At 32.3% G+C, this 18,692-nt stretch overlaps 2 long non-coding RNA genes across 2 annotated transcripts in view; one reads left to right on the top strand and one right to left on the bottom strand.

The window, feature by feature from the left end:
- Nucleotides 1-18,692, top strand: part of LOC139907104 (uncharacterized) — a 161,734-nt gene that overhangs the window by 121,883 nt on the left and 21,159 nt on the right. The gene's annotated exons all lie outside the window — the stretch shown is intronic.
- On the bottom strand, nt 13,097-16,355 carry LOC139906915 (uncharacterized). The gene is made up of 2 exons (XR_011783104.1): nt 14,595-16,355; nt 13,097-14,539 (listed from the first exon to the last, which is right to left on the bottom strand). It is a non-coding gene; the product is annotated as an uncharacterized lncRNA (long non-coding RNA).

Raw genomic sequence — 18,692 nt, 5'->3', positions numbered from 1 at the left:
CAAACCTATATTAAGCATCAAGTAAGTAAAACTGATTAATTGACCGCTTACTGTAGGCAAGCTCTTCAACTAGGTTTCCTATTTTGAACCAATTCAAAAGTTGAGAATCGTTGATAAAAGAATACCATAAAGAATAAAGTTAAAGTCTGGGCAGTAATGGGATTATATTTATTCTCAGATCGATAGGAAGGGAAAGACAAAAATATGGGGAAAATATTCGTTCATATGCATGCATGCATAAATATTTTATTAATTTACTCATCAAGAGAGAGTATATAACTAGTGCTGAAAATCGTTTTTATTTTATGTACGTAAAAAAAACAAAAAAAAAACGACAAAGCTACATAGTAACTCTAACAATTTAAAGAATGTTTTAGAGAAGAACAGCTCAGCAGTGATGAAGTTCCATTAGATCAGTTACAATCAGCTGTGACAAGAGAGATGGGGAAAAGGAAATATACATGGACATTGCCAAGAATTACTCTGATGTCGATCCTCAATTCTACACCGAGTCCAACAATGGCATACAGTTATAACTCTGCAACAAATCTTAAAGGTTACAAATTTTCAATCAATTTTTTAATATAATTGGATATAGTAGGAAAGGAAGTTCAAAACTAAGTAGTTTGATAAATAACAACAGCTAAGAAAAGGAAAATTAATTCTTCAGATTAGCAATTCTAAAAAAAGGGGAGGCTAAAAATCCACACGATTTACATCACTATCTATAAGTCTATAGTCGGTTACTTCTTCTTAGTTTTGTACACAACTGTATCTGTAAGTTTTTAAAAATGGCATTTGAAAGTATCGATAAATCATGCACGAAACCGTACATTGTTATGTAGGAAAATTGCCAGTATTTTGTGCAAACTTCATGATGAATAATAACACATTATAAATTCTCTTAATATTGTATATGAAAAATACCTACACATATTGATTTGTTTCATGCCCCAAGGGAGTACCTTCAACTATGAGTAATGTAATTGCAATACAATTTCCTTGCAATTTTTTAAATTCAATCCAATCTTCTAAGAAATAGATCTTGAGGATTGGTAAGAAGGAGGGGGGAATAACTTTGGGCCTTCTAAAATATGGTTCAATACTCTCCGTCCTCGGATTGCCCAAGTAGTCTGTGGGAAGTGTGGGATTATTAAAGTGTGGGTTCTATAATCTGTTGACACCATGGTCACCAAGTTCCCCTTTTTTTTTGCCAGAATCCAATAATTTTGGGAGTTAAAAGGCTGTTACACAGTGAAAATCTTCTCATCACTGAACACAATATTGGGAGCCGTGCCAGTCCTCAGCTTCTGAAGAATGTCATTACTTCTCTCAAGTCTTTTAGCCTTGACCTTACTTGACTTGTGCTGTTGCCTCTTCAATTTGTAAGGGTATATCCCAAGGTTATCTCGGATAAGGTCTTACATTGTTGTTGCACCCATGTTGAAATATTTGGCCATCCTCCTGGGATTTCTTGCAATCCTTCCCTTGACGACTTTGGGCGCCCTTTTCGACATTGGTCTGCCTGATTTGGGGATTTCCTTGATTGATTGAGTCTCCTCATACCTATCAATGGTTCTCTTGATGAGTATGGTGTTGACTTCCAGGCTCTTCAGGTTCCTCAAGATAGCTGGTCGAGTTTTCCCCTTCAGGTACTCCTTGATTAGAGTTTAAACATAATATCTCGCAACCTTACATATGATTATATAATGATATATACATATGATAAAGTTAATTTGATGGGACATTCCATGGACCCTGTTAATGTAAATACATGTACATTTGGCAAATTTTTCCTTCGACAAAATATTATTCGGCAAAAATGTTCATGGCCAATCGTTCTAAAACCGTGTATTAAGTACAAACATTCACAGTTTAAATTTTGAGAATTGAAACTTTGAGATTATGATTTTTTCATTTTTTTTTTTTAACATAAAGTATGTTAGTGTAGTTATAAAGAATGATAACAGGGCACACTCAAACCCAAAAACTTTGATTACGATTCACTTAAAAATGAAAAAACTTTGCAAAAAAGAAGATATAGTACACTCTTTATGATAAGTATTCTATAAAATTCTTAATACTAACGAATGGCTAGAAGAGAAAACGAAACTAAAAGCACAAGAACAAGCTTTTGTTGTTTTTATTGTTTGGTTGTATTATTCTTGTTTCTTAAGCATAAATATTTTTTTTATCCAAATTTAGACAAACATGTTTTAAAAGAACAAACTCTAGGATCCATTAAACAATCAAATTATATATTTGAATATTAAAATATACTATGTTGAACAATTTTTCATTATTTTGTCATTATGAGTGAATGTTGTATACCAACATAAAAACAATCTTGAACAAAATTCAACAAAAGAAGAAAATTCCTATTTTTTTAACTTTTTATAAATAAAAAAGATATATTTTTTCAATAAATGACATATAATTATGAAAAAAATATATATATCAATAATTAGTGTTGTTACATTAATTTTCCCCTTGTAAAGAATTTAAGGATTATTATCACTGAAAATTGTATTTTTTTTATTTATTCAATTGATATTTAAAATTATAAATTCCCAAATCTTTTTTAAATATATATTTTATTATTAAAAATATATTTCATGAATAGTATTTTTAAAGCTATTTGTAAAATGATGAATCTAATGAATTATTCATAACTGCTGATGTGAAACCTTTATCATATTTTCAAGGATATAAGACATCCCGGGCTTAACAAAGAAAATACATTTGTTCGCGTTATTGGTTTTTATAAAACTATTATTATTATTTAATGTGCTATATAGATCGGAGTCCTCATAACAATTTTTAAAACATTGCTTAGATTGTACGGTATTCAGAGTAAAATTAAAACACGAAATTGTTTGTGATCCATTGTTTTGGAAATAACAAAAGTAGTGTCACACTTAGCACAATAACTCACAAACTAAAGATCAGATTGTCATGTAGTTTTAACAGCTGTCTTTACAAGGTTGGACTAACTGAAAATTAGATGAATTTAATAAAATAGTACTATTTATGTTTAAAAACTGAGACATTTAAGCCCATGTGTTACATATCTTTAATACATTGACAAAAAGAACCATAATTTAGAACCATTATTTATAGACTCACCATTTTTGTAAAATATTTCTTCTTTGGTAATTTACATTAATTTACACGAATTTAGGGACTGAAATTAGTACTTATGAGTTTTTGATGAGGATGCATTTATTTTCAATAATTATAGCCAAAATATGATAATTTTGTAGCTATTGTTGTATGCTTCAGTCCTCACATTGAAAAAACGGAGAATCCAATCAAATAAAAGGGGAAACAAAGAAACAACTTTTAAGTAGTCAATAAAATAATGAATAAAAGGTTCTAATTTGTCCATCTTAATTAATTCTACAAATTTGAATACAAAGCTTATATTTGACTCAAATACGAAGGTCTTTTGAAAAGTCCATGCCAAATCAGAGAAATGCCACTACTGGCGCAGATCGAGGTTATGTTTAGTTTGTAGCATCTCTTGGAAGGACACAGGAAAACTTTCAGCCAGATCGGTATATTTCATTCTGTTTGGCATTTGTTTGAATCGAGGAAGTGGAGTGATTTTCAAAAAATGGGCGAAAAACAATTTTGTACGTTGATTAAACATTACTTTATGAAAGATAAAACGCCTCAAGAGACCACAAAGAAGCTTGATAGACAATATTCGATTAGACCAGCTTATTAATTGTTTCAAAAATTTTGGGGTGGTCATATGGCACAATTGACGCTGAACGTTCGTGACGCCATGTTGAGGTAACTATTCCAGATATCATTGATAATATTTGTCTCACAACAAATTATTGTTTACCTCGTTGTTGGAATATGAAGAATGTTCATATATTAATAAAACTTTTTTGTCCAAAATTTTTAGATTCTTATTTTTTTTAACTCCTATTGAAACTGAATCAATATGATATAAGTTAACATTGTACTACTACAATTAATCTATTTGATCTAGAATACATATATATAAAAGTTAATATACATAATACTGTCGTAATCTGTTTCTCTAAGAGCGATCGAGTATCGAATCTACCCACATTAATTTCAAAAGAATAACTTAAAATTTATTATTTGAATTGGTAAGCTCTTCTTCTTCTCAATTGATTTTAACTTATTTTTGTATTGGCTTCATTTTCATACAAGCTTTAACAAAAGTTCACCTTTAAAAAAATTATCTCTTATAGATGGAATAAACGAAAAAAATAGTCAAGTTGTAAAAAAATGATAAGAAAAAGGTAATGAAAAACTTCATTTAAATTTGAATCTTATATCAATTATTACCGATCTTGTTTCTTTATTTTAGCTTCAACATTGAGTTATTTTCGAAGTGTTTTTTTTCGAAAATCATTGTGTCTCTCGAGCCTATAATGACACACTGCAATACTGCAAAAACTTTTTTTTTAATATGATGGCCAATTTAACTAATTTAGATGTTGAAATGTGTAATTTTACAGAGTTGAACAACAAAATGCAGATTGAAAACCAAGCAGGATTAAATCCATGTATTTCTTGGCTCCAATAGCTCTTAATTCTCCAAAATAAGTCAATTATGATTTTGCGTCCATTTAGTTATAAATAAAATATGTCTATTAAATAATGGACTGTATTTATAATTATGTATATATATATTTTTTTTTTTTGAGATTTCTCATTTTCTTGATTTAAGTTTTAGATTATTTTTGTGTAAATGTACCACATATGGACAATTCCTTGCAAATGTCAACCTTGCCATGAATATATTGCAAAAGGGATGTAATAAAATGTACGTAATATTAAAAATACTGTAATATACTATTAGAATCTGAAGTTTTATGTACAAAGTCATTGTTTTCTGTCATTTCTTCTTAAAAATTGAAAATTGACGTTTGATGAAAAAAATCGAAAAATTATAAATAAAATGACAGATTTTAAGGTCAAAAATCAATTTTAATATGTCAAATTGATATCCAAACGAATTTCCAGATAAATTTCTACAAACATTATTTTATTTAAGAATCCAATATTTCATTGGAAATTCTTTTTTTTTCCTTTTTTGCACCGGAAAAAAACAAAATTGCAATTTTCACCGTGTTTTTTTTTGCCCATAACTTTTTTGAATAAATTTAGAAAACGTTCTTATTCGTAGTTATTTTTTGAGACGGTAGTCATATTTTGAATTATAATTCAACACTCCATCTAGTCTCCTTGAGCTTCAAAAAAAATAAATTGTGTTTCGGGTATAGAATAAGCCCCACCGAAATTCCCACCCCCGCCTTAGCCTGACCAGGTTCAAAAGAGGCATTCGCGCAAAATTTCAGCCTCCTATGTTCAACGGTGTACCTATAAAGGACACACACAAACTTTATTATATTTATATGGATACACGTGTTTAACTTCAGTGGTTTATATCATTTGGATACATTTTATTCTTTTTTTCTTTATGATATATCAAATAAATTAACATGTGCTAACTTTATTCATATTTACATATTTTAAACACAAGATTCATTCAGTTCCCATTATTTCATTTTTGAAGTAAATTTATTTACTAATGTGTATATTCTTGTTGTATAATAATACTAGCAAAGGGTTACCCGGCGTTGTTCGGTTCAAGGAGCTAGACAATGGTCAAAATAATTGGAAAAATTATTCTGAAAATAATTTTATATATCACATATACTTATAATTATAATATGAATGTTTTGTTATTGACCAATAAGATACTGATAATTCTAATTCTTATTCTCTAACTATGATAATAACGATGGAACGGGAAATAGAATATACTTTATAATACATATAAATAGTATTTATTAGGATTGTAAAGAGAAACAAAACCAAACAATATTATTTTGTACTTGCAAAAAAAAAAGTTATGGAAAATAATGTTGTCGAAATATAACCCTCTATATATTTTGGGACATCCTTTTCTCTGTCTCTATTATTTTATCCTAACTGTTTGTGTCTATTCATACCTAAAAAAATCTTCTTTTTTTTTAATGATATACTTATTTTCCGAAAATGAGGTTACTATGTATGGAAAAAAAATATCCATTTAACTTCAATTTGTATATTTCACCATAATTTAGTAAGAGTAATATTTCGTAAAAACGTTGGTTAATGTTTTAGGTCGTATATAAATAGATATGTTCATTGTAAGATAAAAATAATTATGATTAATCAATTAATTCGTTGAAATGTATGTTTAACTCATACAATTCAATATCTTGAAATTGACTTTTATTAATACTGTATATAAAATATTCTGAAGGGTTCATTATACTAATGTTTGCACCATGTGGTAAAAAATCACGCTTCCATCGAATAAATATAGTTCATCCTCAATTTATAAATGTTAAATATAGATATGAGTATATCTATATTTAACATTTATAAATTCCTTTCATAATCTGTACCATCCACTATCTAAAATAATCAATGAACCTTCAAGAATTAAATGCTGCAAAGGGATTTTTGTAGATAAACGGCTCTTCTGAAGTTTTTTAAATGATTTATTACAATATTCTAACCATAATCCTCGCCCATTTTTAAAAGTATTATAGCCAGAAGACTTTAAGGCTTCATAGTTTCCGGAAGGATGATATTTCTTCTCTCCAACACACTTTAGTGGCCCAATTTTTACAAAACTTCTTGCTTTCCACCGTCAGTAAGATAACCATAAGTAAATTTAGTTATGTGAGGAGCTGTTTTGTTGTGAATGGTTCATGTGTCCTCCAACCAGTTTGAGAGTCAAACAAAAAATGTAATTATGAAGAAAAACAGAATAACAATAATCTTACTGGCTAGCATCGCAATTGTATTAAGGGTAGCCCGCTACAGCTTTCTGTTGTATTGTAACAGCTACATATGTGTTAAACCATAATTAGATACCGTAAAGTACAATTGTTTTTCTCCATAACAATCGTACCAAGAACCATGTTGTTCCAAATGTGCGTGAAAGCATTTAAACTGATATGAGTACATACAAAGAGGGATAAATTAGTGAAAAATTTAAATCCCAACCTTTTAATAATAAGAAAATAACATAGCTGAGTGAAGTGAAGAATATATTATTGGATTATGAGGAGAATGATTCGAATAATTACCACTTTGAAAGTAAAAGTAAATGAAAGTAAATTAAGGTTGTGAGTTTTTATCTTATAGAGTATTTGGGGAGTCGATCTGTGGATTCAGGGAGGAGGCCGGAGGAGATCACATCTTATTATGTAAGCACTACACCTTTTTCTTGAATCTACCATGAATCATTACAGTATAATTACTGGATGAATATAATAGATATCATGGGGAAAAAACTTATATGCCGTCAAAAACTTCTGAAGTCGAAAATTACTATAAATATACAAAAATAGAAGTATCCAGTACCAATTTCAATGATTATTTAATTCTACGTTGAAACTTATTCGAGCAATTAGCATCGGTTGAGTCGTGATACCTCTCCTTCAACTCCAATAATATATTCTTAATCTTTGCATTGCGACGCATCCCTTCGTTTCATATAGTGAAGTTATTTTCTTATATTAAAAGGTTGCAAAAATTTAATATCAACTATCCGTTGTCGCTATCTCCAATTTCAAGATAGAAAGAGAAAATATGAAGTACCGCAAACTTACAAAATACACCCCATTACAATACTGAATACCTACCGTAATATTTTGTTCACAATATTCTGAACGATCTATAAGGGTTCGAATTTGTTGCACATCTGCTGTGTAATTGAGGTTATACTCGAAACAAGAATCAGACTCTCACATTTGAACCCTCCATACTATCATGATGAATCAAAGTCGTATCTACATACATTTACAAGAAATATAATGATATTTTAAAAACTACTTTTTCACACACAAAAATAATCTATAATAAATATGAGTTTTATTGCTTTCAGTTTTTCTCAAGAATAGTTTTTACGATTTATAATTTTATGGAAAATAAAATCTTACATTCATTGGTTTTGTTAAAGTTTTCTACTATTAATTGATTTCTTAATTTTAAAAGGGAGATTTCCTCCTGAATAGATTTTATATCCAATGACAAGTCAGTAATTTGTAGTTTGAATGAAAGATCTGTATAGCTCAGGCTATTAGGGATAATACTTTTAATAAAATTTTTCTTCATAATTTTAGACTCAATGACTAAATGATAGAAAAAGATGATTAATTAATTATAAATATAACATATTGATAAAATATATATGCACATTAGGGAAATAACTTATCTTTCAAAATTGATTTTCAGTTGTGCCGATTAATCAAATTTTGTCTGAAAATGACCAAAATCAACTTTATTTAATTTTTTTTAAAGTTTTACTATACAAAATTTGTTACAAATTATTTGCTACGAATAATTACAATGAACTTCATTTAATTGAAAAATATTTTATTAAAAGAGCAAGAAGGTCATTGATATTAATAATGAATAGCATAATCATAAGATATTAACGTGTAGCGTTTTATATCTTGGTGTCCGACATAGAAATTTATTTTTAAAGTGATATTTTCAGAAAAAATAGAACTCTGCAAGAATATTGCGGGAACCGGAAACACCTCTCGTCCTTAATTCCTCTGAAAATACATAATCAGTCTCATGTGCTTGAAAGCCCACTTGAATACTAAGAAATGGCTATAGATGTTGGTCCTGGCCACCAATATTGTAAGCGTGGTGTACTCAATATAATACAAATCCTATTGTAAAAATAGTTCATTGCGGAGTTTTGTTCTATCGAATGGCGATAGAACAAATAATTTGGATTCTTGAAAGTCTATAAAATTTGGATTTTATTTTTATTTATGTAATTCTTAAGTTTGTATTAAAATAAGTATTCAAAATATATATTGAAAAAAAAAAACATTTATTTTTTTAGATTTTTTTATCTTTTCCAAAAAATTTAATCTCTTTTTTTTTAAATTCAATAAAATCAAAAATTATTAAAATAATTTTTATAAATATAAAAGTGTTTTAGGACACTGCCAAAAATCTTATTGCGGGAAGTCACTTTGTCGAATGCCTTTTTATCCAATTACCACGAACGGACACTTTGTATATATACAGGTGTGCGCGTCTGGAACCTCCTTTAAATTTTACGCCATGCACATAAGCTTGATTTTATTGAGTTGAAACCAGTTTATATTTCGAGGTAAGGGTCTTGACTAGTCATAAACAAAACTCAAAAACAGTGAAACAACAGCCGATAATATGGAGATACGTCGACTCGCAATTTTGGAACATTCTGCGTGGGGAAAAACTCCCACTGAAATTGCCAAGGTTCTGAACTGCAGCCACATCACCGTTTACAGCGTGGTAGCCAAAGGGACTCCTGAGGCGACCACAAGATCTAAGTCAATGCCTCGAAGGTCAGACGTAATGGCTGTTGCCGTGAAAAAGTATGTCGAGGACAAGAGAGGCAAGGTCACGGTCAGCGTCCTCTTGAGGGAGTTCAACGTCAGCAGAAGGACCATGGGCCGACTAGTTAAGAAAGATTTTGGCCTTAAGATCTACAAGAGACCCTCTCGTCAAGCCCTCAAGCCTGTAGACAATGAAAAACGCCTCTTGTTGTCGAAGATTCTTCTCAACAAGCTTAAGAAAAAGCCAGCCGATGTCGTCGTTTTGTTCAGTGATGAGACACCCTTCAGCCTAGGCGAGATGGTGGCCAACGACACCGGATTTTATCTGACGGAGTATCTCGGTGCCAGGGATGATGATGTGGTGCATATGGGGAAGGAACGGCACTTCATCAACCTTCAGGTCCTGGCTGTTGCTGCGTCCGACCCTCAGAAATGTGATCTCACCTTCTTGGAGGACCACGAGAGGCTTAACTCCGAGACGTACTGCCAATACTTGAAGGATAAAGGGTTCCCTTGGGCCAGGGCTACTTACAGGAACAGTTGGGGGTGGCAGCAGGACGGTGCCAGCCGCTACACTAGCAACTTTACCCAAGAGTTCCTTCAGATCGAGACTCCAGCCTCCTTCGATCGGAATTCTTAGCCGCCTCACTCGCTTGATTGTTCGCCGCTTGACTTCGCTGTGTTTGGACGTTTAAAGCCAATGCTGCCGGGAGTCCAATACAAATCCAAGGACCAGCTGAAATCTGCCCTCAAGAATGCCTGAGCCAACCTCGACCAGAGCTTCATCGCCAAGTCATGCGGCAAGTTCCAGTCCAAGCTGGAGTTGGTAGTGGAGAACATGGGCGGCCATATTGAATAGGCATGTGTCTAAGACTCTCATCTTTCATGTTAAATAAATTAATTCGTCGACCACTTTAAAAATTATATAATTATTTAATTATTTTTTTTAAAATTCAGAGTGTTCAGTTTTAGACGCGCACATATTTATATATATTTGATGATGATTCATGCTGCAATACAATGTAATTGTTTACTAGACTGCTCCAATGACCAATAAAGCTTGGTAATTATAGAGTTCGAGACAACACTGGGATAGAGGAATGTCGATCAGGACCTGACTAAATACATAGAAGCTTCAAAAGAGGTGATCCAAACGATTGATTCATTCGTATTGTCCATTGAGTATCAAATCTTAATAGTTAATAGAATTTACTTCTTCTCTTCTCTTCATTTTTTTTTATCCTTCTAATATATTTATTTATTAGGCAGTTGGCATGATCTTTGTTACAATGGTTTTAATAGCGGTTCGAGCAAACTGTTGAAGCATCCTCATAATAAAACAAATTAATTATTAATTAATCAAAGCTTAATCATTGCAATAAGTGGCTAATAGTTCACCATTTTATTAATACCTAATCAGTTGTAGTGATAATTTGAATAAAATTACACCTGATTTATTATGCATAATCCTATAGCGTATACTTAGGTACGTTCATGCTTGCTTAAAAAAATCTTTTTTATGAAATAAAAGCCTTTTTCTATTTCCAAGAAGAAAAATGTTGTTGCTGCTTTAAATCAACTTTAGATTATTTTTTAAATCGATATTTTTAAGTTTTTGGTTAGAAAATTATATTTTTTTATTGAAAGTAGCTGACTGATTATTCTTGTTGATTTCTACTTTTAAAAAATATTAATTTTCGCCATATAACACTTGCATTTTTAAACGTAGTTTAATACTTTTTCGATGACGCAGTACGTTTGCAACACTCCAAGGTCATAAGTAAAAAATTCAGGTTTTTTCTGTTTAATGATAAATTGAATATATATTTGCAATTGCATTGATGAAGTTTAAGAGCCAAAAAACTATCAAATTAAACCAATATAGATATTTGTTTAGTAAATATGATAGCTCCATACTTGCAGCCAAGCTTAAATAGGAAAACAACGACATAACCTGTCAAATTTTTAATCCATTAAAAAATTTATATTAGAAAAAATGTCACAAAAAAGACCTACGGACATACATGTGAATTGATCTTTTGAAATTTTTGTTTTATAGTCTAAAAAGTATCGAAAAGTACAGAAATACCCATATCTATTTTGGAAAACCGGCCTGCTATAAATATATTGGTATCGTCACAACACTAAAATACAGATTCAAAAACTCACTTATCAAATATGATTATTATACGTATGGTGTCATAGGCTTCAAATAGAACATTTTAATTCTATCACTTTTTATTTAGTTGTATTTCTACAGAACGATTCACCAAAATATATTTACAAAGTAAAAGTACGAGATGTTGTCTAGCTCAGCGAAATACAAAAGTTTGTATTTTAGAAACAGTTCACATACATATATAACTTTAAAAACTATATGATATCTAAACTTTATATATAACCATTAATTACTATACGTTATGGATGATCACTACCTTCGAAAGCTCTAAAGCTCACCTTTTTTATTCAGTTACTCAAAGGCTATTGTTTATTACAGTTGGGATGTTTTGGACTAATAATAATACCCTTAATCACATGTTTGTGATTCGTAAAAAGTGAAGAAGTAAGTTTTTGAATAGTAGCATGTCTTAAAGAATCCTTGTTTCTTCCCCAAATCACGAGGCAGATAAGTATCTACTTCATTGTCGTCATATAGGATGTCAATTTTGCTCCGAAACAGCAAATGTATTTCCTTTTGTATGAATCCTCGTCCTTGTGGAAGGACTGATATGAGAGGAAGATGAAAAACACCAATGAAGTATCATTAATTGTAATGGGTCTTTATGACTCCAGGATTTATAGGACAAGAGTTTTTTTTTTTTTTTTTTTAATTTACATGATACAAGAGATTCACCAAAGAATATATTAGTGACTAAAACATATACCTACGATATCTTTGATATCAAACACGCTGATATTTTCAGTATAAGTTTACTGATGTCATATAGGAGTAGAAATTGTTTGCCAAATAAAAGACAATGATATCATAATAAAAGAATATCAACGATGATTTGTATCCAAAGTGGCTAGCTTGAATTGTTTTGTGATGTGCATGCCGTAATATTTATAGACTATCTTGAGATGGAAATGCCATCAACAATGAATATTATATTGCGGTGTTGGAGCGTTTGAAGGACGAAATAACGGGAAAACGACCCCATTTGAAGAAGAAGAAAGTGCTGTTTCACCAGAATAACCAGTCAATCAAAACAATGGCAAGACTACTTGAATTGAACTTCGAATTATATATACATCCACCTTAGTCTCCAGATTTGGCCTTCAGAAACTACTGGTTGCTCACAAACCTAAAAAAAATGCACACCAGTGAGAAATTTTGCTCCAATGAAGAGGCTATCGCCGAAACTGAGGACAATTTTGAGGGAAAAGAAAAAACGGTTTATAAAAGTGGTATTAAATTGTTAGAGCAGGTCTGGAATATATGTCTTGATATATAAAGCTAATTTTGAACGAAAAAAAGTGAAGTCTATGTTAAGCGTGCGACTTTTCTTCAGTACATGTGGCATGTACCTTGTACCAAGGACTCCTGTAAGCAGGACAGGGCACTGCACTAACGCGATTCCAATATTGGTCTTTGCTTATTCTATATTGATCTATAATAAATGCTTTTAAAGTGTTTTGCTACAAAATAAAGAGTTTTTAAAAGTATTTTGCAAGGGAAAATCATCAAAATAATAAAAAAGAGGCTATATATTTCTAATAGAAGTGGTATTTTATTAGTACTTTAATCAAAATAAACATTAAAAACATAAAAAAAAGGCACTATCAAAAAGTACAAAGTTGGTCCAAGTATACAAATCAGAAGATTTTGATTGAAATTTAGCTTTTTTTCTATTAGCTTCTGAATTCTTAGCTGCCATTATCTTTTTGTTAAAAATCGGATGTCCTCATTCAGTTTAGCACTTAAATTTTTACCTATGACATTAAACAAAGCGAATAAAATTATTTGAAGAAAAGCTGACCTTCCTCGCACTTTACTCCCACAACGGCGATAATGTCAGAGATTAAACTGTCCTGCATCCTGTCAATGAATGTGGCAACAAATGAAGCTCTAGGAGATGGGGTGCCAAGTAAACTGTCTTTCTCTTCGGGAGTAGCTGTGATGTAAGAGAACATGGAGTAAGCATAAAGACAGGGGAGGTAGAGAAGGTCCGATGGAGTCGAGATGCTGGTTGGTTGGGCTATTGAAGGTTATTGAGTCCGGAGGTGTGCCTCTGATGACCATTAACTCTTGGTATTATGTACAGCTGATTTTCTTCTTCAAAGAAAAACCAATATACCCGGTAACAAAATATTACTCTCTCCCTTGGAAGCTAGTTCCTGGAGGGCATCTGCTTGCCAGTTAGTCTAAATGAGCTCAACTTTTAACAGGTATTCATCCAGCAGACCTTTAATTTCTGAAGTAGTAAGACCGGAAAATTTAAAAAAGTAAAATATTGTTTTGATATTATTATATTGTAAAAATAAGTAATACCTAAATAAAGAAGCTTACTATTAACAAATATCTTATTTACCTGAGAATTTGACAAGACTCAGAATACCAATCTTTTTCTCTGCTTTCAGGATATGTCTCACGCTGATGTAGTAGATGTACCACTTAGTTGTCTGTACCAGCCGAACGTTCATTCGATGGCATCAGACTGAAAAATGCCGAGGAGTACATAGGAGAAGATACTCTGTCATATCTGCTACAGCAAGGTACGTCTGCTTTGTTGCTAGGAAGGTTTCTGAGGCTAGGTGCTTTACTGTTTTGCCACTCGATGAGAAAGTCGACAAAATCTCTCAAGAAAGAGAGACCCAGTTTGTTCTTCTCAAAGATTGGTTCCCGAAGCTCATCTCTCTTTTTGTAACCAACTCCAGGTGTCTTGACGTCTAGGATATTCCACATAGTTTTGACAAACTTCGAAAATTCGGCTGTGTCTTCAAACTCCGGTTTGTTGTCCTCTTTGGAGTAGTACTTAATTGATCCAATTGATGATTCGTGAAACACAACATGCTGTTGTAGTTCATTGAACTGTTGCGCACTACGTGACGTGGTCGCAGCTTGAGTTGGCCTTGATGACGCTTTAGGAGTTGAGAGGTAGTTGGGACAGTTTGGTCATAGGGATGGTACTACATCTGCTTTGAGGTACCTGAAAAAGAAGGACAGTTATTAGCATACGCATCAAAAGTGAGCAGGTGTCTTACCTCTTCTTTAGAGCCTTGCCAAGTGTCTGACTTCTTTCAGACTCACAGATAAAATCAGAGTCGCTGAAATCCAGGGAACACAGCTTTGTACTTTTGGATGGTGCCTAATCTATCTTATCTGTTTCTCTTGGAATGGCTCTTATCCAGGTGGTATTAAGTCTGGGATTTCTCTATTAGTTTGGCCACAGATAGATTGTAACACCAGACTGTTGTTGCTTGTTGTCATCGGCCGTTCTACTTCTTGGAGCATAACACTTAGTGGGCATGATTGGTATTACAAGACACAATAAAGATAAATAAATTCCTCATGTGTTTGAGTCAAGACCCAAAACATTCAAAATTTAATATTATATTTTAGGTGAAGAACTCTATAGAGGCGATACATTTTGTTAAAATAACCCAAGTATGCCCTCTGGTCGTGCGCCGTAGATTACAGGAATCGTTCTTGAGCTAAGGGGATTACACTTTTTTCATTTCCAAAGGGACAAATTCCTGTACATATGATTAATTCCAATTATGAACATTCCAATTTTACAGAAGATATAACCAAAATGCATGTGTCCTGCAATATTCCACTCCATATCGCTAATCATCCAAATTGTGTTAAGTTTAGGGAAATTTACACTGGAAAAGTAATTCCTTCTCGCTTTTCCATCACCAAGTCAATGGAGTCTCAAAGTATAGTAGTGTTGACTAGGATTTTTTTTTAAACTTGAGGGAAGGATGTATTTCTTGTATTGAACGAATCTACTGACACTCGACAGCGGTCTATGACTGCAGTGGTAGTTTCTCATTTATATGTTTAATTTTTGTATCGTCCTTATTTCATTAATTTGGAAGGTATCCAATGATTACAAGTGTTGCTGTAAAAAGTATAAGCAACGTTCTTGTCTCTTATTTCAGAGGCGAAAGACTAAAGGTTTTCATTACCAATGGGGCTTCATAATGTAATAAAACAACCGAAAACCTTAAACAACATTTTCCAATTATGTTGTATATTTCTTGTCTTGCTCATATGCTGAACAGAATAGCAACGTTCTGACGTAATTTCTTTTAAAATACAAACACTATCATCTCTGAAGTAAATATATATATTTTAATTGAGGGGATCGAAAACAGTTGACTACTCCGCTAAGCACTTCAATTACGTCAAAGAGTATATGAATGTTGTGTATGGGAATTATTATGCAATCTGTAAGACAAAAGATGTTTTGAAGAAAGATCTACTTTTGTATGAAATAATGTTTATTCAACGCAATTTAAATCCAATCCAGGTAACCAATAAAGCTTTAGAAGAGAAATTGTCGCTACTCCCAAGATTAACTATCGTAGAAAATATATGCCAAGTTATTACGCTTGAACCTTTCAAAATTAATGTCTGTAGACGATATGGAACTGATTCTCCGAAATCTTTGGAAGCTATGGGTTAAAGATATCTATAGAAAAGATAAGACACCTACTTTAATTCAAGTGTGGACTCATTACATTTTTAAATAAGGACTTTGAAGACGACCTATGGGATAAAAAAATCCTGCCTTTCTACATGTCCCATTTTGAAGGCCATGCCTTACTAAAATGAAGCAAACTAAAAATATCAATCTTTGTACCAGAAACACACTCCTTAATCTTACGTAAGGTGAAATACGAATTGGGCATCTTTTTAAGCAAGACGAAGTAAATAATTGGAATTATTTAATGAACTTATAGACGCGTTTAACTCCTCCAATCAACTCAACAATTTGTCAGATATCCAATTAAGGTTGTTTTTAGAGGATAATTAAGGTAATCCTACCTTAATTGATTCTTTATTAAAGGCGGGTTTCTTGTTGTAAGGTCGCTATTAGAAGTGATGCTAGGTAATTAATTACCACATTTCCTGACATGTTAAAGGGAGATAAACCCCCTCCTAAATAAAAAATAAAACTTATAAAAATGTTTAAAACCCCAATGTATAAGTCCTCTTAGTTGAGGAACGAATATAAGAAAAAATTATATTAATTGCCTTAGAATCGAAACCTGGATTTAATAAAGTTCTTTAAATCAACCATGCTATCATAATCCCTAATTCTGCGAGGTTCTGAGTGTCTAGGCACGAGAGAATTCTCCTCGCTGCCCCCGATCGTAGTGACTCCCTCGATACCTCCTACAACTGTAGGAACCGTTTTATTCCTAGGGTACTAGACAGAAGAAGTTACCCTTCTCCTCCCCCCTTATGAAGTATGCATCTAAAGTCTCCGCTTGATAGTCTCTCATCGAAGATACGTTATTTGACTTTGTGTAGACACAAAGAAATCCACCTTGGATTGGAAAAAATGGGAGGTTATTTGGTTGAATACTTCTTCCTTCAATCCGAACTCCCAAGTATGAAGAGACTCCCTTGATAAAAAGTCTTCTTGTGTGTTCTCTTTTGAAAGGAATCCAGACAAAATCTTCCCAAATTCCTCTGTTCATCAAACCCTTCCATGTACTCACAGCGATATCGTTTAGACGTTTTACCTTAGCATCACCCTTCTTTAAAAAGAGTAGCTGTATTATCCATATGAACTAATATCTGTGAGTGATATGAAATCGAAATAAAACTTTCTCTACAGATCACATTCTGAGCTCATTAATATGAAGATCTCGATCATTCCCTATCCATCGACCCTGTTCAAAAGAGCCGTATGATAATGAAATGGCATAACCTGGTAAGGTAGCATCCGTAAAAACTTCCAACTTTGGATTAAATTTCTTCTCATTGGTGTACTTCCCACAATAATATATCTTTCTCACTCTCGGAGGAGATTTGAATTTCTGGATTGAAAGGGTCATGAAAATTTCCCTTTTGTTAATTTAACTGAAGTTTTCTCTGAAAGAGTGGGGTACTCAAACGCTGGTTTCCCACTTCAAATTTATTCAGTTATTTGTTGAAGGTTTCGGACTGACAACCATCGCCTTTGATGGAATTTAGCAACAAGATCCCAGATCTTATGTGTATTAATTAGTTGAAGGTCTCGGACCAACAACCTTCGCCTTTGGTGTAATTTAGCAATAAGATATCCGATCTTTTGCGTAGTTATTTGTTGAAAGTATCGGACCAATAAACATAGTCTTTGGCGTCATTTAGAAACAAGATATCGTATCTTTTGCGTAGTTATTTGTTGAAGGTCTCAGACCGACAACCATAGCCTTAGGAGGAATTAAGCAGCAGGATCTTGGATCTTTTGTGTAGTTATTTGTTGAAGGTCTCGGACCGACAATCATCGCCTGAGGAGAAATTTAGCGGCAAGATCTCAGATTTTTTGCGTACTTATTTGCTGAAGGTCTCGGACCGACAACCTTCTCCTATAGCGGAATTTGGCGGCAAGATCTTGGATCTTTTGCACTTTTTCCTCGGGAAGGATAAGAGTCCCTAGATGAATAAATTACGTCCTTGGAATCCAATAACTCTTATTCAAATTGACCTTGAAGCCAAGGATTTTTTATAACAGCGAGGCTAAACACGAGGAGAGCTAGGCATTCACAGAGGCATTGGCATGCAAAATTAAGGCATCTAAATAGATGCTACAGCTTATCTTATTTTGTGACCTTAGATATGAAATCAATTGTTTCAAAAGCTAAGTAAAAATTAATAAAGCTGATGTCAGACCTAAACATAAAACGTTAAATTGGTAAATTGTTTCTCCATCGAAATTTTTAAAAAAGCGACGGTGGTCAGTAAAAATCTTACGAAAATGATATGTATGAAACATATCTATAGAGCATAAAAAAAAGGAATCTTGGTTTAGACAAAATCTTAATGAATCAACTGATTCAAATTTAATTTAGAATAAACTTATTAAAGGTGTTGAGATTTCTTGTAACTCTCCATCGAGAGTTGTCCTTCTTAGGAATAGCGAATATTCCGAAAATGAATAGAAGAGATTAATCACTTTCAGTAACTATCTCTAAGGCTTCAGAAAATAACATTTTTGCAACTTTGTTATCCATTGCTTGTTATAGCATACAAGAGGATTGCCTCCCACATAGGAATAAGAAGGTTCTTTAGATAAAAATTGTGGTTTATAACCATATTCAAATTATTAAATATGGATTTACTTTTAATTAAAATTACACAAT

This window comes from Lepeophtheirus salmonis, chromosome 13 (assembly GCF_016086655.4).
Source record: "Lepeophtheirus salmonis chromosome 13, UVic_Lsal_1.4, whole genome shotgun sequence".
In the NCBI taxonomy this organism is placed as follows: domain Eukaryota; kingdom Metazoa; phylum Arthropoda; class Copepoda; order Siphonostomatoida; family Caligidae; genus Lepeophtheirus; species Lepeophtheirus salmonis.
Note: the sequence above shows the minus strand (reverse complement) of the source record. Positions and strands in the feature narration are given on the sequence as shown.